The following is a 27,746-nucleotide window of genomic DNA, read 5'->3' as shown; positions in this document are numbered from 1 at the left end:
AAGCCTACATGTGATGCGTCACTGTACACAGTAAAATCCTTCCTGCACTCGGGTGAATTAACATAGGTGCTTCAGTCAGAACTTTCTTCAACTTCTCAAAAGCCTCCTGCTGGGTCTCAGTCCATACAAACGGTGCCCCTTTCCTTATGAGTTTTGTCAGAGGTGCTGCCATCACAGAAAAACCTTCCACAAACCTTCTGTAGTATCCTGCCAACCCTAGGAAACTTTGAATTTTCGACATCATCCTAGGTGGCTTCCACTCCAAAATCGCTTCAATTTTCTGAGGGTTTACCTTAATCCCCTCAGCAGAGACCACATGTCCTAAGAAGGTTACCTCCCTCAACCCGAATTCACACTTACTGAACTTCGCAAAGAGTTCCTTCTCCCTTAACACTTGCAGCACTATACGGAGATGCTCATCATGTTTCGCTTCAGTTTTAGAATATACCAGGATATCGTCAATAGAGATGACTACGAACTGATCCAAACATGGTTGGAACACATGATTCATCAGATCCATAAACGCTACAGGAGCGTTCGTCAGTCCAAATGGCATAACCAGAAACTCGTAATGACCATACCGAGTCCTGAATGCCATCTTATGGATATCTACCTCCTTGACCCTTAACTAATGATATCCAGATCGAAGGTCGATCTTGGAGAATATAGAAGCTCCTCTAAGCTGGTCGAACAGATCGTTAATCCTTGGCAGTGGATACTTATTCTTAATCGTCAGTTTGTTCAACTGGCGATAATCAATGCACATCCGCATTACCATCCTTCTTTTTCACGAATAGCACCGGTGCTCCCCATGGAGACACGCTTGGCCTAATAAAGTCTCTATCCAACAACTCTTGACTTTAAGCCTTTAACTCCACTAACTCCTTCGGTGCCATCCTATACGGTGCGATGGACACGGGCACCATTCCAGGCAACAAATCTATTCCAAACTCAACTTCTCGGTTCGGAGGCAATCTTGGAAGCTCCTTCAGAAAAACATCTTGGAACTCCTTTACGGTCCTAACCTTATCCACTGTCAGTCCCTCCTCTTCCGACTGACTTACAAATACCAAATAGGCCTCACAACCTTTCCGAATCCACTTCTCGGCTCTTAATGCCGACACCACATTGGACAAATAAACCCTTTGCTCACCTATCACCATAACTTCCTCATCCTTTGTGGTCCTTAACACCATTCATTTAGCAGCACAATCCAGGGTCGCCTTATGCTTAACAAGCCAGTCCATTCCCAAAATGAGATCAAACTCTCCGAATGGTAACTCCATCAGATCTCCAGGGAAAATCCTACCTTGAGTTTCTAAGGGTACATCCCTATACAGTTTGCCTACCCTAACTGAGTGACCCAAAGGACTTAGTACAGATACCCCACTCGTAATCTCCTCAGAGCAGTCCAAGTTGTCCATAATCCGTTCTGTGGCCTCCAATCAATATTCTGCCACATTCGAGGCGATACCAGACACACCCCTAAAGATCTCCGCTCCGTTGGCCCGAAGTCGTTCAGAAATAGATCCTCGAACTCCATTGCCCGTTCTTGCCCCTGCAACCCTTTCCAGAACACGAAGCATTGCCTGTGATAGGGCATCATCCTCGGCACCGCGGTCATGAGACTCCACTTCCGTTGCCGATGGTACCGGTGTATCTGCCACCGGCATATGTCCCGAAGATGAAGATACCGCTCAAGCCCTTCCTCGGCCACGTCCACGGCCTCTTCCACCAGTAGCTCTTGTACTCATATCGTATTATCGGTTTACAAATTTTATGCATTAACTTAGTATTCCAGTGATTATTACAGATGTTTTATGAATCGATGATAATTCAAAGTTTGTTTTCGCAGAATCAAGTCTAGCTACGATTTCAATCTCTTATCGATTTTCCTATTGTTTCAAATATCATCCTATCTAGAGTGTCCTAGTAGGGTTTGATCTGACAAATAATTGAGGAAAATATTGAAAAATTCAGAATACTTACAGACTTGGTAGGAGATTGAATGCCACCTTCTAAAGATCTAAATTTTAAAAATCGAGTTTTTCGCATTCTTTATAAAATTTTCGTTTTCGAAAATCTTTGTTTTTGTAAACCCATTCCATAGCCGAGTTATTGCAACCTAGGCACTGATACCACTAAATGTAACACCCCAAACCCGGCCCAGACATTATGATCGGATCCGACATGCCACATCGAAGCGTTCAAAACATTTTATATTGTTGATCCAGAAAAACTTACTTAGTGTTTTAAAAGATAATTTCATTATAGGTTAAAGTGAATGGAAGTCATGCACCGGTAGAAAACCGAAAAAGAGGTGGTGAGTCCATCTGATCGCTAAGTACCAAGCTCCTCCGGATCCAATCCTAGACATGCATCCGCCGATTACACACCTTAACGTCATGGATATTTCTAGGAAACCGATTTGATTAAGTCATCTTTAGGAAAAGTGATTAATTTTGGAAACTACTTTCATTGCGGAATCTTTGCTTGTTGTCGTGTTATTTTAAAATCAATTGTTGTTTTTGAAAACGTGCCCTAAAGCTATCCAATTTCAACAGTTAAAATAAGTAATACCTATCTTAGTAATACATATTAAAACCATCAAAAATAATTAAGCGGCCTTATTACATTTAAAACCCAAAACTTCAAACGTAAATAAAAGATGTCCAGTTCACGGAAGAAAATCAAACTTTCAGAACGGGTGGCCACTCCGAATTCCCTCACAGCTCCAAGCCCACTATGGTTGGGGATTTCCTGTGTGGATGAAAATAAAAGGGGTGAGTTTGAGGAAACTCAGTGTGTAAGGAAAACCCATTCAAAGCCCAAGTCAGCTCCAGCCCATTGGGCCTAAGCCCACTAGGTAACAGTGGTACTGGGCCAGAGCCCCTTTCAGATTACAATAAACTGGGCCTTAGCCCCTTATTCAGATAACAATATGGCCCATAGGCCCATTTCAAAATACATGCAACATCAATAACATATGCAAGCCCATTTGGGGAGACTACTCAACCCACCAACCACTACACTCCACCCGTACCACCATACACTCCATGTGGGGAATAGCTCAACCCACCCATTTAACACTCCACGATTTAAACATTCTTTGCTCGATTATCGATAAATTGAGGCAAAGCCTCTAGTATGTGGACAAGCCACTTTCAGTACTTCCTCCGTCAATATCCCAATCCCATGCATCGATAATAACAACATGGCATGCGATAAATAACAACGATCAAACATGCATTTAGGTCAATTTAACCTAGAGGTATTTTGGTAATTTATCTACTAGGGGTAAAGCGTAAATTTTCCACTTTTAAAGGTATTTCAGAATTTATCTATTTTAGGGTTTTTCATGCATATTCCTACCTTTCACGTACTACGAATCACGCATCGAGGGTTCTTACGAATTGGGCCGTTGGCCCATCATTCTAATTTTGGCCCATTAAGTCCAAAAATATCGAGGGCACGTAAATCATGCACTTTGCGGTCAAATTTTGCAGCTTACCAAAAACATTAATCGATTTACCTCACGAGCATTTGCACATTCGCAAATCTACAAAATATCAGTTTTCGGCATTTTGGCATTTCGACTTTTGCTGATCCAGACTAAGAAAGAGGGTGTTAGTTACACACCTATTTGCGACGATATCTTGATTTGAGATCCACACACGAACTAACGACTGCAATTGGATTACTAACACGTTAATCTAACTATTCAAATACAAACTACGTATTAACCCCTTACAATATTCGGCCAACCACACCTACAGATCATAGTAAGCTTATAAGAAATCAATAAGCAACTCATTAACAAATTTTTGTCAATGTTTACCACATAATCATAATTTCACTGCAAGCTATCTTCCTGAGCAACAGTCACTAAATCATTTATAACTGGAGCTACAAAACTCCAAATCAAGTGCCGTTAATTCTCCCTAAAAATAGACTCATATATCTTCTATCCATAAAATTTTCAGAATTTTTGGTTTGGCCAATAAATACCATATTTTTCTTAAAGTTTCCCATGTTTTACTGTTTGACTAATCTGACCACTCTTCATTACGAATCAAATTTCTCATTGTACAGAATTAAAAATATGTTCTCGTTTATTTCATTTGAAACTAGACTCATTAAGCTTTAATTACATAATTTATTCACCTTCTAACACATCTCTCACAATTTATGGTGATTTTCCAAAGTCACGTTACTGCTGCTGTCCTAAGCAGATTTATTACCAAATCACTCTTTCACACATAACTTGCATGCATGTTATTTAAACATGTATATCACCAATCAATCATCACATATCTATGATTTTACTTAAGTATAATCTCCATTTCATCATTTTAAAGCATAACATGTTAGCCGATTTTTCCCTTTAACATCTAAGGCACATGCATGCTCATTTGTTTGGCTCAACTTCACCTATCTTCCATTTTTTCATCAAAAGAAAATGAAACAACAACCATTTCCTTCATTTTAATTCATGACTAAATGCTCACAATACAACTAAAAACCAAAATATGCTTCAAGAGTTAAGGTAGAATCAAGAAGAACCCATGAACCTCAAAATAAAAGCAAACTACCATGAACTTACCTTCAATTTTCTTCCCCAAGTGACCGAACATTCAAGAGCTTTCTCCTCTCCTTTCTCTTCTCTAACTTTAGGCTATGATGAACAAAGATGGACAAAACTTTGTTCTTTTCACCCCTTTTTTTTTAATAAAATTTCATATTTCATCCATTTAATTCTTTAATACAAAAAACATGAAATTCCCATCATGGAACATTTACCTAACCCATTATCATGGAACATTTACCTAACCCATTATCATGAAACATTTACCTAACCCATTATCATGGAACATTTACCTAACCCATTATCTATTTGTATCAATTTGTACCATAAATTATGGATATCAAGTGCACATTTTGTCTACAACAACATGATGGCTGGCCACTTCATGTAAAATGGGAGGTTTGTCATGCAAATCCTCCTATTTTGCACTCCTATTTATTTGGCCACTTCAATTTAGCCTATAGCATTTTCAAACATTTTCACATAGGTCCTATTTCATAATTTCACCCCCTTTTTCTTATGGAACAAAAAAATTAACTAAAATTTCCGGGTTCTATCTTAAGCTTGGGCCTTCTAGAGGCCCACTAACATAATTAAACCTATGCCAACATTCACAGAATTCCCGAAAATTGGGGCGTTACAAAAGGAGTCCTCCATAAAAGGCAATAAGGGGGTGGACGGTTGGCATCTATTGTGCATATGGGAATTGTGCAAGAAATAGAAAAATAAACTAAGGGAGCAAGGGTATTTGAATTAGGGACCTCTAGGATATTTAAGGAGCTTTCTACCACTAAGCACAACACTTCTTTGTTTTCATTATTATGCAATTAATTTAAAACATAGGAGATGATAGTATCACTCTTGTATAATTAACTGAAAAGTGGGATGTGACAATAACCACACAATATACACAATCAATATTCAGCAAAAGACTCACTTGAACCAACCAAATATACAAGTGTAAGCTATATTCCTCATGAAATTGAAATTTCGACTAACAAACTTAAATCTCAAATATCTTCCTCTATACTTAATCTTTTTTCCTAAAACTGAATTTTGTTCATCTAATTATTCACCTATGACTAATTCTCAACCTTTAAACTATACAAAACTACTCACAATTCATGGTATCAAAATTTTCGACATGTTTATGGCTATTTTCACAAAAATTCATTAAATCCTTAGAAATCCTTAACAAAACTTTAAATTAAGCTCAGAAACCTTCTAATCACGTTAAAATAAGTTGAAAAACACTTTGAAACCATGTTTTTACCCAAAATCCTGAAATCCAACATTAACGACTCAATTTGCTGCTAATTTCAAACATGTGATTTAATGGCTAAAAATTTCATTTAAAAGACTAGATATCACTTAAAACTAATTAGGAATTGAATTGTTACTTTTGTTGACAAAAAAATTGAGAGTTTGATTGAAAACTCGAAAGCTTGACAATGGAGAAAATGTTAATGTTTTTTAATGTTTTTCTTAACTTCTTTGGAGGTTTATGACTAGGAGGATGAAAGAAATCAATGAAATTAAGTTGGAATCAGAACTTAATGAATAGGAGTTTGGGATGCAAAAGACGACACAAGAATAAGGGAGAAGAAAACTAACGTGAAACTAAAACTTGGTGGGGGAGGATATGGGGTGTTTCAAAGTTTTTGGTGAAATTGCTTCATAAACACACATAATTTTACCCAATTTTCAAATCAGTCCTTAACTAATATTTAAAGGTTTCTAAAATATTTTTTCAAAAATTGATTTGAATTTCTAATAATCATATTTGAAAACATTACTAATATATCATGTCACAAAATTCCAAACACTCTAAGGCTAAAATTCCTAAATTACCCCTAAAACTCCTAGGCTCTATTTTGGGATGTTACAAGCAACCATCACTGAATCTCCACCCAGAAATGTTGCTGCCTTTAACAACCCAAATGACCACCACACCTCATCTCCAAAACACCAGACCCTCACTCCAACCTTCATAAATGTCGTCATTTCTAAAACCCTACACTATCTTTCAACATTTGTCCCAACCCACATTATCCACCGTCAATTCCATGAACTGTCATTGTCACCGCCATCCGCCACCATAACCGCCACCATGAGAAACCATAAACAAACACTACCGTTCACTTTTCAAGCCCAAACGAAGACCATGATTCACATTAAAAACCAATCAACTGACAGATTCCTAGTTTCACTTAATAGAGGTTGAAATCGATTTTCAACACCACCAGTCATTGACATTGATGACAAAGACTCAAGCCCATCTCCACCACCTCCAATACATGCTGCTGGACCAAGTCGACACCAACGATGAAGAAGTTTGACACTGGTCGAAATGGAATACCCACAAGTTTGTTCGGATGCTTATAACAAAATAAGGTATAACTTTCCAAATTTACAACCTATTTTTCCATTACTTACATGTACTACATGTCGTTTAGATGGAACCAGCACTTCAAATTACAATGACGTAGAACCATCGAATAGAAACGAATAACCACCTTCGTGCCAAACAAGGTTAGCCATCGCACATTCTAGACGGCAACCACCACATCAGTAAAGAAATGAGCTAGAGTCAACCCCGAATGGCAGTACTGAGACTACTGATATGTTGAGTCCACTGAACAGTATGGTCGAGAGGAGTACTGACCTCCGACAAATAATAGGCACGGCCAGCGAGGGCGTACCTACATGATGCCTCCAAAAATGAGACTTCAGGGATTTCTAAATTACACAACCCCAAACACTATACGAGATATGAGAAAATTCAACATCATCCTATCCGTGTCTGTACATATATCTTTCTCTTTACCCTTGAAACATTTAATATACGTGATTTTGTGTTTAATTATTTTGATACTATTGGTTGTATGTCGTATGTGAATATTTACTATGCTGTATTTTTTAAGCTCGTATACGAATTTTATGCAACATTTAGTTTCAATATAAATGCCATTAGGACTGTTGAAACCCCACACAATTCGGTTCAGATTACTCGGTAATACATTTAGTATGTCTATTTTAGATTTTAACATAGCCATGGGTTTTGCCGACCATGACGATGTTCAAACTAACTCATACCATACTACTGTACTTGAGATACCTAGTGATTCCAATGTCGACTCAGCTTACTCAATTTTGACTAACTCAATATCCCGTCCTTGTAATACCAAGACCTCTAAAGCATTACCATGAACTGGCCCTAAGATATATTCATAGATTTCTTGCTTTTAATTATTCGGGCCGCAATGATTCTTCATCTATCTTAACTAAAATAGAATTATTTTTCTTATGGTGCATGCACTCTAACTTAAGGGTTAACTTAGGATATTAGTTTGTACATAGTTTTCATGTTGTAATTCGGCCCCACTGACCTCTCATGCATCACGCATTTAGCTACAAACATTCTTCTATCCGAAATTGATTTTTCATCTCTAACATATGCTTATAATATAGATCCTTTAGATGAATATCGTCTAGATTCTATGCGTTTGGTTGTCGGCACCCCTATTGTGTTTTATTTTGTTCCCCTATGTATATGAACTACTCAAAGCAATAATGTTCCAATGAACACACGATTCAGCTCCTGGAGAGCAAGAGGAGCAGCCCCCTTCCATCGTGGAAGAGAGACTAAACCGCATTGAGGCCACATAGAAATAGTGGAAGCTAACATCTCAAGCATCCTCACCATACTGCAAAGCGATCACTTCCACTATCCTCCGCCTCATTAAAACATACACGAGGAGTACACTTGACCCTATTTTGTTTATTTATTTATTATTTCACATTGAGGGCAATGTGGACTAAGTAGGGGGTTCGTATGCTTTGTTGTCTCCCATTCTTCGTTGCATGTGTTGATTCCTATATTGAAATTATTTATGTGATTCTCATGCCTAATTAACTCAAATGATTATGTGATTCATGAATAATTGCTTACTACTCAATTTGATTAACAAGTGATTTGTAGAATTGTAATTATTACGACTAAGTCAACATTCCATTAAAATTGTTAGCTTCTTTTTAAACTTGCCTAATAAAAACACTCGAGAAAGGAAATAAATAAATAGAAATAATTTATGTACATACTCTGATAGCTTAGTTATGAGTGAAGATTCAAGAATGTGACCAAATTGAGTAACCGGGATGCTGTGATTGGGTTGTCATCTCATCTCGCGTCTAAAAATTCAAGTGACAAACTGAAACTTACAAACAACTCCACTAACCGAGCTGGTATAAAAAAATTTTAGAGACAAGTTGATTTAAGTAACCAGGGTGAGGTACTTGGGTTGTCATCTCATCTCGCATAAAAAGATTTCCCCATGTCCCGATCTAAAAAAAAGAGTATATATTTATGATCATCTTGGAAGTTTTATTAAAGCTTTAATTTAGAGAAATAGTTTATTTTGTAGTATAATGTCTGAATTATATAAACATTTGTTAGTTAAATTTAGCAACTGCTCATGCTTCACTTAAGTTGTTTGCATTTTGCTTGGCTATGGGATACTTAATTTTAGAGTAGGTTCAGGAATTGTTTCTAGTATGGGAATACATAACATGCTTGAGGACAAGCATCGGCTAAGTAGGGGGGATTTGATAACAAGCTGAATTTTTATGTTTAACACAGCAAACTTTGGTAATTTTTGCTACTTAGCCTATATTTTTTGTTTAATTTTATCAGGTACGCAGTTGGAGTATCGAAATTCGAGTTAGAAAGTAAATAAGGCTAAATTGAAGCACAAGCAATAAAAAGGGGATGAATTTAAAATTTTGAGACATTAGGGCTGATCAGATTTTATTCGACTTTGTAAAAGCCATATTTAGAAAAAAAATTGATATGAATTTGATTTTATGTATTGGTTGTTAGGTGAGTTAGACTAATTTTAATATATTATATGTATAAAAATAGGATGTGTGGTAGCCTTTGAAAGACAGACTTAAAATTGGATGCAATTTATTTTCTTTCTTTTCTTTCTCACATTAAAGCTAGTGCAAGCATTTTGTCATTCTTTTCTCTATTTCTTTACTTTGTTTTGATTGCTTCCCAAGTCCTTGATTCTTTCCACCATTAAACCTTACCATTTAATCCCTACTATAAACCAAAAAAGCATGATTAATTTCATACTCAAATAATTCCCTTTTAGCTTTAGCTCAGTTATCGCTCCAACAAAATCATCGTATATATGAACTCGAACTAAAAAACCTTCAACACGGTATTTACTATCTCTCCAGTATATGGGATTGTCACAATAGTCCCTTAAAGTTAATTTAATTTCAGTTCAAAAAGTGCACGTTGGGTTGGAAATGTTTTGGCGTACAGTTGGAAAAATAAGACAGTCATTTATTGAGTTCAAATTCCTATGAACAAATTGCCATGCCCAAGTGGGAAAAGGCCAGTTGGATTTCATCACTTGAGATAGGGACCGAATTCACACGACCAACACAATTGAGGCCATTAATTCAAGTTGGGCTTTATAGATCGCAAGTCTGTTGAAATCTCAAATTACAGGCATGAGTTACGTCGTTATAAATTTGGCAAGGGTTGGTTTGTAGGTCGTATTGGAATCGATTACACAAGGAAAAGTTGGTGGTTGAGGCACCCTTACTCTCTATAACCAACTTATCACTTAGAAGGGAAATCCATTTTTCAAGGATCGGTTCAAGATTAGAGTGTACTGAGGCTGAGGCTAAGCTTTAATGTAACAACCCGTTTTTAGTCAAATTGGAACAGTGGTTTTGGAACCACAATTTTAAGGTTGAAATAATTATTTTATTATTATTTTAATCTTTATATCATGATAATATGATTGTGTGAAAATTTTGTTAAGAAATTTTATCGTTTGAGTGTTCAATTTGATAAAAAGGACTAAATCACGTAAAGTGTAAAACTTGAGTTCTAATAGCTATAGAACTTTAAAGTGGAGGCCCTTAAGTGATAATTAGACCATTGGTGTGTTAGTGGACATTTATGGGATTGGTTTACTTGAAATTTTTAATATGTTATAAGGTTATATAAGTAAATTAGTTAATAAAGGTTAATTAAGATAAAACAAAATCATTATTTTTGTATCCATCTTCTTCCTTAGCCAATTTTAACAATAGAGGAAGCCATAGATAGGGCTTGATATTCGGTCATGCTATCATTGCTCATTTAGGTATGGTTTTTGTCCTGTTTTTAATGATTTCTATGTTTTTGAGATCGTTGCAGCTTAATCTAGCTAACCTAGGGACTAATTTACAAAACTGTTAAAGGTTTAGGGTTTTTCCATTGATGAATATCTGTGTATTTTGATGTTTTATGGTAGAAAATGCATGGTTGTTGTTAGATAAACAACATTTATAAAGTGATTTTTGATAAAATTTCCAATTAGGATTAAATTGTGAAATGTGCAAATTTTGTGGTTAAATTGTGAAATAAATGAAAAATATGGACTGCTAGGGACTTAATTGAAATTCAGCTAGCATGGGTATAGGTTGAATTGCATGATTTGTATTTTTATGAGATAATGACTAAATTGTAAAAATGTTGAAATATTTGGGGCAAAAATGTAAGTTCGTATGTTAATAAGCATTACTATAATTGTGTTTTAAATGCTTCGATATTGCATAAATTGAGAACACAACACTACGAAAATATTCAACGAAGATTCGGCAAGTGAGAAATCCCGATTGAACTTTAGGAATAAATTAGGATAGAATGACATGTCATTAAGGGTTATGTGATTTGAGTGCTGGTTCGTACATCCTACCGGTGGCTGAGTTATCTGGCTTGTGTTGCGAATTCTCATTAGCTTGTGTAAGCAGCATGTGTAGCTTCATCATGACTGTCAGCTTGTGTGAGTAGACCCATTGATAACTCGAGAGTGAGCAATATATGTGATATGAGATTGAGATAGCTTCGGCTATATATGTGGCACTTAGGGTGCGAGTTTCTCGATATCTGATAGTATTCTGAATGGTTCAAAGGGTATATCGAAGATATGAAAAGGTGAAAAATAGACATGTATCAGTAAAGGTATGTACGGAAACTACATAAGCATCGAATCTATGGAAGTTGTGAGTTTATGGTAAATTATGTGATTTAATACATGTTAACATTGTGGTTAAATGTTTCATAGTATGTTATGTTCATATTTTGAATGTTAATTGAATGGTGAGCTTTGTTTATTATTTCATACGAGCTTACTAAGCTTTATAGCTTACATTGTTTATTTTTCTGTGTTTTATAGTGAAATCAAAGCTAGCTCAGATTCAGGAATCGTCGGAGACCTCATCACACTATCAAGCTATCACTTTGGTACTTTTGAATCTATGTTTTGGCATGTATAGGAACTTTGGTCATTTTGGTATATGTGTTGGTAATGAATTTGGCCATTTGAATTGGCTTGCAAATGTTAAGTGTTTAGTTTTGTATATAGCCATGAGAGTTGGCTTATTTTGGTATGTTGGTGATGAATGTATATATATATGTGCATATGGCTTTAGTTATATGTTTGATGAGGGATATGTGATGCTTGTTGATAATTGACTATTAGGGATACTATATGGTTGAGATTTGAATTTGGTATATTTGTGAATTTAGGTAAAATAATGTATGTTTGAAAGTGACTATATTGATGTTTTGAGAATGTGAATTGTTGGTGTTGAAATGGTATGAAATGTGCTTGGTTGAGGTTGGTTGATTGCCTATATATGCCTTGTGTTGTGCTATTTGGTTTGGTGTAGTTGGGTTACAAGATGGCTTGGTAAATAGCCTATTTTTGTCCATACGGGCGTGTGTCTTAGCCGTATGTGACACACGATCAGGTTACAGGGCTGTGTGTCCCTAGTGTTGATTTAGAAATCAGGTTAGTATGCTCCACATGGCCTAGCACACAGTCGTGTGACTTGGATGTATGGCATAAGTCAGTATACCCTACAAGTTTGGCACTACCTAGCATATGGCCTGCCACACGGGTGTGTGTGGCCATTTCGAAGGGCACACGGGCTAGTCACACGGGCGTATGGTTGGCCGTGTGACCTAAGTCAGAGAGTTACACGGGGTCAGACACAGGTTGGGACACGACCATGTGACCCCATTTTGAATGTCCACACGGCTTATGACACGGGTGTGTCTTTGGCCATGTGAGAGACACAGCCGAGCCACATGGGCATGTGTCCCCTGTATTTTGCAAAAAGATTTTGAGTTATCGATTTAGTCCCAAACCACTCTTAATGCATGTTTTGGCCCTCGTAGGCTCGTATTAGGGACAATATGAATGATGTTGAATGATGATTACATGAAATTTGAAAATGTATGTCAAATGTATGATTTTTTGCAAAATAAGTTCGATAATGCTCCAAACCCTATTTTGGCATTGAATACGGGTGAAGGGTGTTACATTTAATATATTTAATTCACCAGTTTATTTTATTTTGACTTAATTTATTTTTCAATCATAATTCTATTTTTTTCTTTATTTTATATTTTTATGTTATTATCTTTATCAACTAAAACCCCATTTTTTTCTTTATTTTTCAGTTTTGCAATGCACGTGTCGTATGCATGACTGCTTCTACAACAATAATTCTAATCAAGAGAAAAGGCAAAATTAGATAAGCAATTCCTGTAGATTTGACCCTACTGCTCTATACTCTAATTTAGTGTTATTTTGTCATAGGAATTTATATTTGGTGGCTTAGTACCCATCAGGGGTTGAGGAAATTGTTAATGATATTTCTATAGATAGTCCCTTAAGATGATTTGTGAAGGTAAAGAGGAATTTCGTTGGAGATTTAAGCTTATGTTTTGGAACTACATTGGAATCAGAGTTATGCAGCAAAAGCATATTCGTCGATTCAGAAAGAAAAGTTATGAATTTTGTGGACAAGTGTATTTGTGTAAGAATAGGAATTTTGAGGACAAAATTTTTTTTGAGGGGAGAGTTGTCAATTTCCAAAAGTCGGGTTAGTAAAAATTGAGTTAATGAATCAAGCATTTCTTTGGGTTAGTAGAAAAGTTATGCATGCTTTTTCTTTATTATAATTTAGCTTAACCTTATTTTATTTATTAATTATAACATATAAATTAGCTAAATTAAAGAACTAACCATGTATACCATTTGATATGGTGTAATTGCCACATAAAACCTTATCACTTTATTAATTTAACTATTTAGCACCTTTAACTAGTAGTATTTAACTTTTATAGTTTTTACAATTTAGTCCTTTTATTTAATTAACTATTTAAACGTTAAAATTTCTTAACAAAAATTTTGTATGACTTTAATAAATAGTAGTAAATATTAAATTAATAATATTTACTAACTCACTTATTTGAATTATAGTCCTAAACCACTATTTCTAACACCACTGAAAATGGGCTATTACACTTAGTTTCACCGATACACTATTAATAGCAGACAATTGTGTAGAACCATTTCTCAATCAATGCAAGGTACAAATTAGAATGGGTCACAAAAGAACCTGGATTGACATCAGATGTGTCTCGACCCTTTCAATGCCTAATTGTGCAAACGAGTCTATGATTCCACTTTTGAGTTAAATCTTGCATCTAAACAAGATAATGATGTGGTTAATCCCTAACACGGTGCTCCGTAGACCCACTAATAACTCTTCAATAGAGTTATATTTTGAACCTCTAAGCTTGATTAAATTATTGTACTTAAGTAGACATATTTTCATTTTTAGTTTATTTTTAGAACATTGCATAATAACACTTGGATTGTGCCTTAAATGTCATTTCATGTTACTTTTACTATTGGGAAGAAGGGATCTGGTTGCTATATGCAGCAGGTGCAGAAAGGATGAAGAAAAGGAGAAAAAGGAGGAAGTGAATGAAGGAAGTGAAATATTTCCATGGAAAAAGGTTGGATGGATTGCCAACACAAATGCCATGGAAATTCTAGGAAAATGCTGATGCAACACTCAGTCCTCGTCAATCTTAGCCAATCGGACGTGTACCACATAAATCCACCTAAAAAAGATGGAGAAAAGTGTGTTTTGAGAGAGGGAGACCTACCCCATAAAAGAGGACAGAGAAAAGAAAAAAGGAAGGAGGATTTTGGAGGGGGATTTGGAAATCAGTTTTCTCTCCAAAAAAAAAAACTTGTGAAAAATTCTAGAGAAAAGGGAGAGGGTAGCAGCTTAAAAGGAGAGCAGAGACGCAAGGAAAGGGACGAGCAATCAGCCTTGGGTCTTGCACGATTCGGCAGTGTCGAAGTGAAAGTTGGAGTGTCGGAAGCTTTCTATAGTTCTACCTTCATTCTGTTAATTAATTTATGAGATTTCTAAATTGTTAATGATGATGTTGAATTATTTTGATTTTGGATTTTAAATCCCAACCCATGAGCTAATTTCATTTGGGTTGGAATTACTGGATTTATCTTGATATATTGATGATCATGGTGATATTTTGAGTAGATATACTATTTTATTCAGTTTCGAATATTTTAAATATATACACGCAAGCCCTGGACATAGATGAGTGCATTGTATATCCTTAGGCTTGATTTAATTCTAAAAATTTTAAATAAGTTGGAATATGATCGAATGATACGAGTGAATACTCAAGACATAGAGTTGTGATTTGTATAGAGTAAGGAAGAATATTGTTAGGTATTGTTCTTGAGACTTGTATCATGCAAAGACTTAGAATGATAGCTTTAATTCTAGCTCTAGAAAGAAGTAGAATGCAGTAGTTATACTCTAGCAATAATTTGGTCAAGATTGCCATGACATTATCATTTTTTAAGATATAGTCCAAGTAATTCCAAACTTCCCATTCAACAACATCAGTCTTCTCAACTTTGTCTCGTAGAATTGCCAAACATTTTATTCATTATTTTATTTTTATATTCCATACATTACTACTTCTGTAACACCCCGTACCCGAGACCGTGGCCAGAGTCGAGCACGAGGTGCTAACAGACATAATATATTTATTTTCACAGTCCATTTAAAAATTTCCAGACAGCTGGCTAACTGTGTTACTGTCACCTTAAAAATCATATCTTGAGTTCCACAACTCGAAAATCAGTTTCGTGATTTTTCCCTGAAACTAGACTCATATATGCATCTACAAATTTTTTTCTAGAATTTTTGGTCAGGCCAATTAGTACAGTTTATTAGTTAAAGTCTCCCATGTTACAGGGATCGACTACACTGACCTTTGCGCATTACGACTTGTATATCTCCCTGTACAGGGCTTCAATACTGATGCCGTTTGTTTCTATAGAAACTAGACTCAAAGAGGAATCTATAAATATATGGAATTACTCCTAATTATCTCTGGTTAATTTATAATGAATTTCCAAAGTTGGAACAGGGAATCCAGAAACCGTTCTGGCCCTGTTTCACGAAAACCTAAATATCTCTTAACATACAACTCATATGACAGTTTCGTTTCTTCCATATCAAAGTAGATTCATCAAGGTTCATTTACATAATTTATTCACTATTTAATTCCATTCCTACTATTTTTAGTGATTTTTCACATCCACATCGCTGCTGCTGTCAGCATCTGCCTTTAAGGTAGACTTTACCTATTTCATAGTTTCCATGATTCAATTAGCCCTTTTTGCATACATAGCACAAAGTATAATCATGATTAACCATTCCAATGGCTAATCGTTTCCAAACATTTCCATACCTCTTAGTGATCAACATACAAAACGATTATAGTACTATGCTAAAAACGTATATAAGCCATTTTCGCATGGCTATCCAAATTTACACAAAATCCATGGGTACATGACCAACAACAAAAAGGGTAGTCCTATACATGCCATTTCAAGTCCAACCAAAAATATACCGAAAGGAGCTTTGATAGTGTGGGTGACTTCGACTTCAAAATCCCGAGTCCGATAGCTGAAGAACCAAAATCTATAACACAGAGAATCAAAGAAACGGAGTAAGCATTTAATGCTTAGTAAGTTTGAGTCATGAATTTAGACACAACCAAAGTATAGCATTTATGTAGCTAAACAGATAATTTCATATGCACAAATTCTCAATATCATACTTACTTCACATTACCAACCCTTATATTCATACACAAAGATCAACTTAGCCAAGGGCCGGTAGCTCATTTATCAACTGAGCGAATACTTATTTGTAAGGGCTAAACTAATTCAAAGCACATACAAAACATACCTCATTGTTGGGATTTCACAAGCGTATTAACTGAAATTTTTACAGCAAGTTCATTCATTCCCGAATCACGTACTTCGGAGTTTAACCGGATATAGCTACTCGTTCAAATGCCTTTGGGACATAGCCCGGTTATAGTAACTCGCACAAATGCCTTCGGATCTTAGTCCGGATATAGTCACTTAGCACAAAGCCTTCGGGACTTAGCCCGGACATCATTCGAATAACCATGCACATTTATCAATAAATCATGACACAATCATATTTCATTTTCATTAGCAAAACTCAAACACAAGGCACTTTTCACACTTGCAATTTCGGCTCAATAGCCACACACAAAAAGCATGATTTTAATTTGCTTAAAACATGATCTAATCAAAGCATAATCTAAGTTCTATTACTCAAGAACTTACCTCGGATGTTGTCGAATGGCTTCAACGGCTATTCGATCACTTTTTCCTTTCCCTTATCCAACTGTGGTCCTCTAAGCTCTTGAGCTAATTCAAACAAATTTAACTTATTAAAGTCTCATTTTGCTAGCTTATGGCCGAATATGACAAGGAGTTTGATAGGTCATATGGCCACCTTTTAGCTCAAATACACAATGATCATACGCATTTTTAATCACATCAAGCAATTTAGTACAATTCATTCGAACATCAAAAGAGAAGCTCAAGGCATTAGCCCATATATACATTAGACATTAAAGTCCCATATGTACGAAATCACGAATCGAATTCAACATATTTGCTAATATTCCGCTTAGCCGAATTTTCTAAGTCAAGCTAAAGCCATCAATAGGCTACCTATGGCCGAACATACACATCAACTCATATACTCATTCATGTGGCCGAACATACATGTCTATGTTGGGGCTGATTGCAACACTTAATACATTCTACAAGTATGGTCACTTGTATTGACTAAACACCATTTTGTTTCAAGTTCAAAACTTGGCTAATACACACATATACACTAGTAAATCAAACACTAGCATTTTCACTTCACCTTACTACCATTTCTCATCCAATAACGTGAACAACAACATATTTCTCTTCTACTTCCTACCATGGCCGAATGCATCACAACACCATACCATTTCGATTTTGGTCATGGTTAAACAAAGAACTTAATGTCTCACTCAAAAACAAAAAAATGCTAAAAGAAAATTTAAGAGTCATCAATCCACCTTCACATGCATCATTTCAAAGCTTCATTTTAGCATGTAAATGATATCAACACCAAGCAAGAACGATGCATCCATGGCGAGTGTCATTTCCACCACCTAGCAAGATTTAGACCATGGGCTAGGTAGAACTCAAGCTACCAACTAAAACATGCATCCATCTCATGGACAACATCAAACATACCTTAGTCTAGCAAATCACCATAGCCGATTGTTTCAAGCTCCTCCCTTCCTTTCTTTCCTCTATTCGCCAAGGATGAACCAAAGGACACAACTTGTTTTCTTTCTTCCTTAGAATTTTCAGCCAAAAGAAGTGAAAATGATGGACACTTTTTTTCTTCTTCTTTCCCTCAACTCACGGCAATGGGGGACACTCACACCATTCTTTTTTTTCTTCCATTTCTTTATTACCCATACTCCTTATTTTATTTTTCCTAACATACACCATTGTCACAACATGTTTTATGACATGTTTTGCCCATCATCCTTTGTCATGGCCAGCCACTAGCAAATAAAAAGGGGGAAATTGACATGCAAGTCCACCCCTTTGATTACATGCACTAATAGATCCTTATAGATTTACCTATTACATTTCAAAAGTGTCACACATAATTCCTATCGACTAATTTCACATGCAATTTACTAAATCGAAGGTTAAAACTTTCACACATTCATAATCACATATTTTAGACAATAGATATCATATTCAAATAATTTGGTGACTCGGTTTAGCGGTCCCGAAACCGCTTTCCGACTAGGGTCACTTTAGGGCTGTCACAACTTCTTTTCAAATCATTATTCTGTTTACTTTGCCATAAGCCTAATTAGTGTAGTTTATATTAATAACTCAATCATATTTTTACCTATTTTGATCCCTGTGGAGACGGTCTCACTTACCACTTTATTACTTGATTCAACATGTATACTTGCACATTTGCATTACATATTCACACACGATAACTTTTTGGTGCCATTGTCAGGGATCGACAAATTGGTGAATTTTGGTTTGTTATTATTGATTTAATTTTGTTAGTTTTAGATTACTTGGTTTCTTTTGATTCTTTTTCAAGTTTGTTGCTAGTTTATGAGTAGAGGTATTCTCGAGAATGAAGGGTACTATTTTAATCCTGAAATTGAGAGAACTTTGAGAAGAAGGAGAAAAGAATTGCTAGAAATGGCAAGGACTAGAAATGATCCAGGCAGAGAAGATTCATTACATTCAAATGGTAGGGACGTTGATATTCCTCGTATGATAAATGATAGAGACAAACCTATTAGAGAACATGTAGTGCCAGGCTTGGATGATTTGAATCCAGGGATTGCCAGGCCACATATTCAAGCTCACCATATTGAGTTAAAACCAGTGATGTTTCAAATGCTACAAATAGTAGGACAGTTCAGGGGATTACCTACTGAAGATCCACGACTGCATTTAATACTCTTTTTGGAGGTCTGTTATTGTGTAATGCCCCGAATATGGGCCTAGAAGTATTGGGCCTTGAGTATGGGTCCATAGAAAGGCTGTATATTAGTAGTTATTTATGCAAGGAAATGACACAACTGTGTATCTGCTTCTGTGGTTAAGTGCTCTGTGAAGTGTCTGAGAAATCTTGGATTCAAATCTAGGCTTTAGCAAAAAAATTGGTTTTAAATGAATAAAACCCTAGATGCTTGGATGATGGCCTTTTAAATTATTGTGTTAAGTAAATGACACAAGGAAGCATGTGGTCTAGTGGTTGGCGTCATTAAGGTTGCAAGAGAGCCTGGGTTCAAGTCTTGGCCCTTGCAATTTATTTTGGTTTTTCTTTTAAAGGAACCTAGACTTTGGCCTATAGACCTTATAATTAATTGAGGATATTTTGTGACATAGAAAGCGCCTATGGTGGAGTGGCAAGGTGGCGTGTTGTGTAACTGTGAGGTCTGATGTTCAAGTCCTGGGATGCGCAATGGAGTATTTATTTTACTATTTGAGCTGTGTAGGAGGTGGAGTTGGACTGGAACTCTGTGGTTGAACTGGTCATAAAAAAAGAAAAATAAGGAATTTTCCTAATGGTTGAAAGTAATCCCACAGCTAACATGAGCATAGGTGAGAAGCTAGCTTTAAATAGAGCGAACCAGATGAGTTGCTTAGGGGGGGAAGTGATTAAGACTCAATACAGGATGTGCCAAAGTTGGTGATCGTGGACTTCGGCACGTTCTCATAAACAGGTGTGTATTCACGCCCTTCTTTGCTAGAAATCGGCAAAAGCCGAAAAGCCAAAACTTTGGCATTTGAGGCCTCACGAGTGTGCAACCGTTCGTAGGGTAAACTGAGCCCACAAACGATGGGCGATAAAATGTAGAGGCCGCTACGAATGTTCTCGTGTATTGGGGCTATTTTGGGCCATGATAGGCTGAATGGGCCCGATGGGCCCCGTGGGCTCGCTTGTGTAAATCTAACTGATAGGTGAGAAGTAGTTGGGCTTGTCATGTCATGTGCATGGCATAGGCTATTAAGGGCTTCGTTGGGCCAAAATGGGCTGGGAGGGCCCAACGGACATGTGGGCCCCACACAGATTAAATCCACGGTAAGTGATAAATTTTGGACTGGGCTATGTAGGTCACATAGCCATAGCTAAATTTGGGCTAAGTGGGCTACACAAGCGTGTGGGCTAATTGGGGCCGAATAATGGGTCATAGGCACATTTACACTGTTAGGTCTGTTTAGGTTACTTAAGTCACTCGAGGTGACTGTGAACCTTCCGAGAGGTCAATTATCTATACCGAGACCTCAGTGGGTAAAATGATCAAAATACCCCTGAGGGGTAAAAATTACTATTCGACCCCTAATGGGTGGAAATGACTATTATACCTTAGAGGTAGGGTAATTGATGAGTGTATGATATATGCATGACCGTATCTGAGTATGAAACCTTGCATACACGAAATATTATGACATGACATACTGCATTGGGGTTGGGATTCTAATTTGGAGGAAGTACTATTCTGGTGGCTTTGCCGCGTATTCTGATATTAGTGGCTACGCCACGTTTACCGCTATTAGCAGCTTTACTGCGTTACTATTAGCAACTTTACTGCGTTACTATTAGCAACTATGCTGCGATATTGGTGAGTTGGCTGGGTGGGTCGATTTAATACCTACATGGTGAATTGGTTGGTACGGGTGGTGAGCAGGATGGATTGGGTTAGGTTGCATACCTGTATTATGGTTATACTATTTTGGGCATAGGCCCACACTATTACTGTATAGGGCTTAGGCCCAAACTGTACTGTTAATGAATAAGGCTCACGCCTAGACCGTTATTGTATGCACTGTTACTGTTGACCGATAGGGGATTACACACTGAGTTTTCGTAAACTCACCCTTCTTTTAACTGTGCAGGTAATCCCCAGCCTTAGACGATTTGGAGCCACGAGGGACTCAGTGGTGGCCACACGTCCACAGATTGGTTGTTAATAACTCAATTTATTTAAGCTTTCATATTTAGGTTTTAGTTATCTAATAAGGCTATTTGGGGGTTTTTAACTTTTAATGGGATTTTGATTTCTTACATTAAAATGCTAGTCTAGGAAAACTCGAGTTTTTAAACTATTCACGATTTTCTAAAGAACATGAGCTTTAAACAACAAAGTTTTCAAAAGAGCTTCCGCGATTTAAGTGGAATTAATATCCCAAAGGCAAATATTTTGAGCAAACGTATGTGACAAGATGATTTGCTAACCCCGTACAAAAGATTTTACTTTTAGAAATAAACTTTTAATGACAACTCCATTTTTGAACGACGCTTTGATGCAACACACCAGATTCGACCATAGTGTCTAGGCCGGGTTTAGGGTGTTACAGATTCATTCAGGCAGTAAGGTGTTCCTGAAGATGCCTTGAGACTCAAGCTATTTCCTTACTCATTGCAAGATCGTGCTAGAGCATGGTTGAATGCTTTGCCGTCAGGAACTATGGCATCTTGGAATGAACTTTTTCAAAGGTTTTTGTTGCGATACAACCCTTCAAACATGAATGCCAAATTGAGGAACGCTATTACATCTTTTCGATAATCTGAAGATGAGACATTGTATGAAGCTTGAGAGTGATTCAAGGAATTGATTAGAAAATGCCCGATGCATGGTTTAACATTGGACACAAATGAAAATGTTTTATAATGGATTGGATGCACTTACACGAATGGTAGTTGATGCATCTACCAATGGGACTTTGCTAGATAAATCATAAAATGAGGCATATGATATTTTGAAAAGGATAGCTAACAATGATTATCAATATCTGACTATAAGAGTGGGTACTGAAAGATGAGTTATTGGAGCTTGATTCGACCACTACATTAATAGCTTAGGTATCATCCCTAACTAATATGATTAAAACATCGAAAGGACCAGCAGTAGTGTAGTAATGAAAGCGACAGAAGTAACATGTGTTTATTATAGGAAAATCATGTTTTTGATGAATACCTATCAAACCCAACTTTAGTATGTTACATGGGAAATTTCAATCAAAGTAATAACCCATATTCCCATACATGCAATCCAAGATGGAAAGAATAACCTAATTTCAATTGGAGTACTCAAGCAGCGGGAAATTCCAATAATGTTGTTTGACAAAATGTCACAAGTGCACCACTTGGATACAATCCACCTATGCTACAGCAAAATGTTTAGCAAAGTTTATCTTCATCTTCATCTATGGAAGCTCTATTGAAGGAATACATGGCCAAGAACGATGATGTAATACGGAGTCAAGCTGCATATTTAAGGGCTTTAGAAAACCAAGTGTAACACCTCTTGCTCGTATTCGTCGTCGAAATAAGGTTACAGAGCATTACCGAACTTATTACACAATAAAACATACATTTCTCATGCATTTTTCAATTTCAAATATAAACGATTCACAAACATACATCAAGTCCCTAATACGAGCTTACGAGGCCTAAAGCATGCTTTAGAAGTGGTTCGGGACTAAACCGATATCTCAAGAAATTTTGGTGATACTTAGAAAATTTTACAAAATGTAGGGGACACACGCCCATGTAGCCCAATTGTCTGTCTCACATGGCCAAAGATACGCCCGTGACATAGGCCGTGTGGACATTTGAAACAGGATCACATGGTCGTGTCCCAGCCCGTGTCTGACCCTGTGTAACTCTCTGACTTGGGTCACACGGCCAACCACACGCCTGTATGACCAGCCCATGTGCCATTCGAAAAGGCCTTACACGCCCGTGTGCCAAGCCATGTCCTAAGTCGTGCTAAACCTGTAGGGTACACTGACTTGTCCTACATGTCCAAGTCACTCGCCCATGTATTAGGCCGTTTAGAGCATACTGACTTGATTTCTAATTAAACAACAGGGGACACACGGTGGTGTCACCTAACCGTGTGTCACACACGACTGAGACACACGCCTGTGTCTCTGCCTTGTGGACAAAAATAGGCTATTTACCAAGCCATTTTTCTAACCCAATTTTCATTCACCTACATCAACCAAATTTGCATATAACCACAAATTAAAATGGCATTAAACTCATCTAATCCAAGTTCAATTCATGCTATATCAATACCAGCAACTACAAGGCACACAAGTACCACAAAATGCTATTCAATTTCATACCAAATTCACATTCTCAAATCACCAAAATAGTCACATCCAACTATGCACTAATTGGCCTAAAATCACAAGTATATCTATCTCAAATTTTCAACCAAATGGTACTCAAAATGCCAATTCATAAACAACCATTCACCACAAGAAATTACATAGCAATTACCAAATACATAACAAAAGCTATTTGCACATATATATACACATCACCAAATATACCAGAATAAGCCAATTCTCATGGCTATACACAAAACCAAACACTTAACATTTACAAGCTGATACAATCTTGCCTCGGTGATAATTCAAGTCATTTAGGTTGCCCGATCATAAAATTAAGTAAGAATAGGTTGTTTCAAAAATGGCTAAGGAAGGGTTGATAGATAGGTTCAAAACAAAAGGGTTTAAGGATAGTTTGGTGATGGATCGATGAATTAGGCTAAGGGATAAGATAGAGCCAACAATATAGATAGTTGTTGACCCGAGTCTTAAATAGGACTTCAGTGAAATCGGTGGAAATGGTAATGGAAGTAACTTGGTTAACCTTGACCCACTATCTAGCAAGATAGGAACAAAATGTATGGTTGACCTTTACACTTTGAAAGTGATAAGTTCAGTTAAACAAGGAAGGAATGATGCCACAAGCTAAGCTTGATAAGTCAGTTCAGTCTTAGAGAGAACAAGGAGAGTTGAATTCTCACAAGAACAAAATAGTTCATAAATTGATCAAAACTTTGAAATACAAATCAAGAGCTTCATATTTATAGCTCAATGCTTAAGCTAGCCGAATGGACACTAAGTAATCTAAATGGACAACTTGTGATCATCTTAATTGAGCTGAAATTGCTTGGAAGCTTCCTTAAACATCCCTTGTAGTTTCCTAAGCCAATTAGCTTAATTTAGAATAAATGATGAGCTGAATGGACACTTTAGGTTCAGCCAAAAGAAAAGAACAAGCTTTAATGTGCTGCTTTGATTAGCTGAACAGTTTTTTTGAGCTATTAAAATCAGCTTGGCACCTCAGTAGGCTTTAGGTGTGAACACAAGAATTCAATCAGCTTCCCAAGTGTGAACATGCAAATTTAGGCAGCTTCTAAGGTGTGAAATCAACTGCAATTGAATGGTATAGTGTGAATGTGCTAGTGGCCTTTGCTCTCCACAAAAATGGTACTTGGAGGATAGCAATCAGCAGCTCCCTATTAATGCCGTCCATGAACTAGCTGGGTGCATGTATTCTCTTTAATGCGGTCCCATGAATTTGACTAGCTAATCAGCAGGTGTGAACTCCTACAAGAAGAATTAACAATCAGATTAGGACATATTCAAGACACCAATTAAGTTGTCTAAACTTTAGACATAATTAAAATGTTTGATCCTAGGACATATTAAATAGTTGTGCTAACTAAGGAATATTAAATGAACTTAAGACATAATAAATTGCTTAACTAAATAAAACACATTAAATACATTTAGATTAATGCATATTTAAATCCTACTTAATTTATGACACAACATAAACACTGCCTTAATTATTTGAGCTAATTAAAATAATTTAACTAAACCCAAATTAATTATTCCAGCAACTTAAACGCAAAAAACTAAAGAAAGCTAAAATTGAGCTAAACCGAATTAGTTATTCCAGTAAATTGATGGACAATCTAAAATCAAATAATGTTAAGCTCAATGAGTGAGGCTGAGCTATAAATGAGCTAAATGAGCTTGTAGCAAGTTGCATAGAACACTTGAGTTGAACGTCCTTGATTATTCGATAAAGCCAACATGGTTTCCACCCCATGTTTGATCAATTAAGACCTACACACAAATTAACAAATCGAAGTTAAATTTCATTTTGTACTTGGGCCCCTTGTGTTTAGGCCATTCCTTGTGTCATCGATTCATAACATGATGCGGCTAGGATCGCATTACAAGCCAACCTAAATGGCTAAACCCATTACCAAACTATATACCAAAATGACCATAACTCCTATACATGCCGTATAACCAAAAACATAAGCTCAAAAGTACCAAAGTGAAAGATTGATAGTGTGATGCAATCTCCGATGACTCCTAATCTGAGTTAGCTTCATTATTATTTTAAGGTCTATAGCATGATAGAATAATTGTGTGAAAATTTTGTTAAGAAATTTTCTCGATTGAGTGTCCAATTTGACTAGAAGGACTAAATTGCAGTAGGTGCAAAACTTGAGTTCTTTATGTTAAAAGTGTCTAATTGTTATGAAATTCTAAATTAGAGGTCCTTAAATGGTAATTAGACCATTATATTAGTTTGGACAAAAATGGACATGGTTAGGTAAAATTTAGAAGTTTTTCATTAAGGGCATTTTAGTCATTTGGTAAATAAAGACAAAATTAACAAATAAAAGTGTCCATCTTCTTCAATTTAACTCCCCTAGCCGAATTTTACAAGGAGAAGCCATAGCTAAGGTTTGGCCAACTTCCAAGCTCGATTGTAAGTCTGTCTTTGTCCCGTTTTTAACGATTTTTATATTTTTGAGATTGTTGTAACTTGATTTAGCTATTTCAAGGGCTAATTTGAAAGAAAGATGAAGTTTAAAATTTTACCTATGTTGAACATGTATGTATTTTGATGTTTGATGGTAGAAAATGCATGTTTGTTGTTTGTTAAATGACTTTTGTAAAGTGATTTTCGGTAAAAATGACAAATAGGGACTTATTTGTAAAAGTCTATAAAATGGGTAGAAAAATGTGAATAAATGAAAAAGTGGGTTGTCATAAGCATGAAAAAGGTTTTGCTAGGCTTAGGTTGTGAGGAATTGAAAGAAATTCATTTTACGAGCCTAGAAACTAAAATGTAAAATGTCAAAAGGTTAGGGGCAAAAATGAAATTTTTTCCATAGTGTATTTTTGGGCCAAATTGAATAATGTGATGATTAAATAAGTTAAATTTGATATTATAGATCAAGAAAAATGAAGTTTGAGTTTAGACCAGGGAAAGAACAAGGTTGTGGACTAAGTCGAACTTATAGTCATTTTTGTAACCGAGGTAAATTCGTATGTTAAATAAGCTTTAATATAATTGTATTTAAATGCTTTAATATTGCATGAACTATATGATTGATTGTGTGGATGAGTTTAACCCTACGATGAGTTCAACGACAGTTCGATAAGCAAGAAATCCCATTTGAACCTTAGGAATAGGTTAGGATACAAGTGACATGTCACTAGGGTTACCATGTGTTATATGATTATGTGATCCAGGTGCTGGTCTCGTACGTCCTACTGGTGGCTGAGTATACCGGCATATGTTGCAGTTACTTGACAGCTTGTGTGAGCGGCATCGAGTAGCTACATCATGACTAACAGCTTGTGTGAGCAGGCCCATTGATTAGCTCGAGAGTGAGCAATTATGTGATATGAGATTGAGGTAGCATTGGCTACATATGTGGCACTTAGTGTGCAAGATTCCTAAGTATCCGACATTATTATTCCGATTGGTTCACGGGTATGTCAAAGATGAGAATAAGTGTAAATTCGTTACGAGATGGTACAGGTATGTACTCGAAGCTTATGAGATTATATATATCGTGAAATGATGATTTCAAGGTAAGTTGTGATGGAAGAGAATTATGATCATGAGATTATGTTATTATGTCATCTTATGTTATATTACTTGCATGATTAATGTATGGTAAGGTTACTTATTTCTTCATACGAGCTTACTAAGCTATATAGCTTACTCCGTTTTATTTTCAATGTTTTATAGTGTAACCAAGCTAGCTCAGGATTGGAGATCGTTGGAAGTTGCATCACACTATCAAACTGTTATTTTGGGTACAGATGATTTTAAACATTTTGAGAATATGGCATCTATAGGGACTTGGTCATTTTGTTATATGTCTCATTTGATTTGGCCAAATGTAATGGCTTATATTTGTTTAAGGCGATTTGGTGTTTGACCATGTAATTGGCTTATTTTGGCCAAAATGGTTGTAAGCCCATTAATATAAGTATATGTGTTTATGTGTTTTGTAATGGGTTGCTATATGTTTATTATGGTTAAATGACTTGTTGTGAAATGGATGAGATTGGTCTTTTGGTGTGCTAGGAAATCAAAGTAGAATCATGCATGATGGAAGTATTCATGTTGATACTTGTGAATGTGAGTTTGGTATGAATTGATTTGGTAAAATATGCTATAGTAAATATGGTAAGTGTTGGTAATG

General features: G+C 36.2%; 1 non-coding gene across 1 annotated transcript; it reads right to left on the bottom strand.

The window, feature by feature from the left end:
* Nucleotides 1-21,953: 21,953 nt before the first annotated feature.
* On the bottom strand, nt 21,954-22,060 carry LOC128291392 (small nucleolar RNA R71). Its single transcript, XR_008281166.1, has one exon. It is a non-coding gene; the product is annotated as a small nucleolar RNA R71 (small nucleolar RNA).
* Nucleotides 22,061-27,746: the final 5,686 nt, after the last annotated feature.

Source organism: Gossypium arboreum, chromosome 3 (assembly GCF_025698485.1).
Source record: "Gossypium arboreum isolate Shixiya-1 chromosome 3, ASM2569848v2, whole genome shotgun sequence".
NCBI lineage: Eukaryota > Viridiplantae > Streptophyta > Magnoliopsida > Malvales > Malvaceae > Gossypium > Gossypium arboreum.
This window is presented reverse-complemented; position numbering and strand designations above follow the sequence as displayed.